Here is a 1,836-nt window from a genome sequence, read left to right on the forward strand (position 1 = left end):
GAGTCGAAGTTTATCCATTCCTTTTACCTTCGGGATAAAAGCGATATCTGTGGGCCCCTCGATGATTTAGTGATGACAAAAGTAAGTGCTCGGCTGGGCCTGGACTGATTTGATTTGTTCAATTAGTCAGTCGTCATAAATCAGAAATCGGGAAACAACAAATGGATAGAGAAAATGATTATAATCCATGTCTCAGTCCATATGATATCTAGAATGGAGGAATATATGATCACTTATCTAATGGACAAGTCATTGACAGAGGTCAGAGTTCATCGACAAGGTCAGAGATCGACAGAAGCTTTTGAGAGCTACGATTGCTAGTCGGGTTCTGAAGTCATACTTGCAATAATAGTTTTAGACTTATCCAAGTGGGAGACTGTTGGATTAATGTCTAAGTCCATAACTATAATTGGTAAGACTTGACCCGACCCGGCATGGTCCATTTGGGTTGCATGGCATCATGCACTTGGATAGACTAAAATGAGAGAAATAACACTTAAGGTTTATTAATATATTATAAGTTCTAATATATGAATAAGATTATTTAATTAGTATTGATCAATAATTGATTTAGAATTGATTATGTGATCAAAAGAAGACTAATTAAATATATGGGTTTATTGTGTAAATCATCCATACTTATATAGTGGGCTAATGCTCCATGGATTATCAAGTTGGGCTCAAACCCATTGGATGCTCCATGGATGCTCCATGGTGTATTTAAACCCATGGATTCAAGGAAATGGAAAGCCATGAGAATTAGGGTTTACCCTAATTGTAACAACTATATAAGCATCTTATTGATGTGAGAAATCGGCTACTATGATATGCATGGAGGGCAAGCCGATTCTTGAAGTATTCTAATTTCTCTCTAAGTTATTCCAAGTGATTATGGTGTTGTGTGAACCATTCGAGGTGTCACACTTGGGGCACTAGGCACTCAAGCTTCATGAAGACAAGCACCAACAAAAGGTATGTTATTCTAACTTGTGTTATTCAAAGTTTTGTATGCTAGAATAGAACAATACCTTGGAAAGTTGATATTTGCATGTATAATAGAGAAAAAATAGATCCAAGGTATTTAGGGTTGCATGTACACTTAGGAGTGTTAGATTGCTCAAAACCCAACACTTGGAACCACTTACTTGAGCTTGGCCGATTACATGTATCACACCCCTTTCTTTGATTAGAAACCCCTTTTTGAATAAACATTTATTTTATGAAAATTTTGACCAAACCCTCAGTTTAGGTCCAGGCATACCCAAGAGTATGCCCGAATCCCTCAAACGAAGGCTCTGATACCAACTTGTAACATCCTAAATATCCTAGGGTAAAATTTTCATTTTTAATATAATCAAAACACTCATTTATCCTTTATTCAAACATTTAGAAGTATTTCAAAATAAAAACAATTATCAGATTTCATTCCCAAAATCACGAATTGCAGAAAACACGGGTGTATGCGCTGCGATCAAGCAGGGCCCTTCCCTTTCGAACCGGAAGTACTTGAAACCAAAAACCACAAATTGTAAGCACAAAGTTTAGTGAGTTTCCCAAATACCACATACCATGCAAAACATACAAGCCATACATATAATGCGTACAATAGTAGGTGCTATGTGCCGACCATAGTCTTGTCATTATGCCACGAGTCGTATCATGGTATTTCCTTGCCAGGCTGGGGGCCAAAACCCCTAGGTCTTACGGAAAAGTGCCAGGAGCCACCTCCTGGTCTTCCATGCAAGCATCACAAAGACAACTAGCATACAATCTACAACTATTTAACTAACTAACTGCCAGAGTTTAGACTCTAGTCTTGCATACAGATTGCCAAGA

The sequence above is a fragment of the Lactuca sativa genome, chromosome 4 (assembly GCF_002870075.4).
Source record: "Lactuca sativa cultivar Salinas chromosome 4, Lsat_Salinas_v11, whole genome shotgun sequence".
Lineage (NCBI taxonomy): Eukaryota > Viridiplantae > Streptophyta > Magnoliopsida > Asterales > Asteraceae > Lactuca > Lactuca sativa.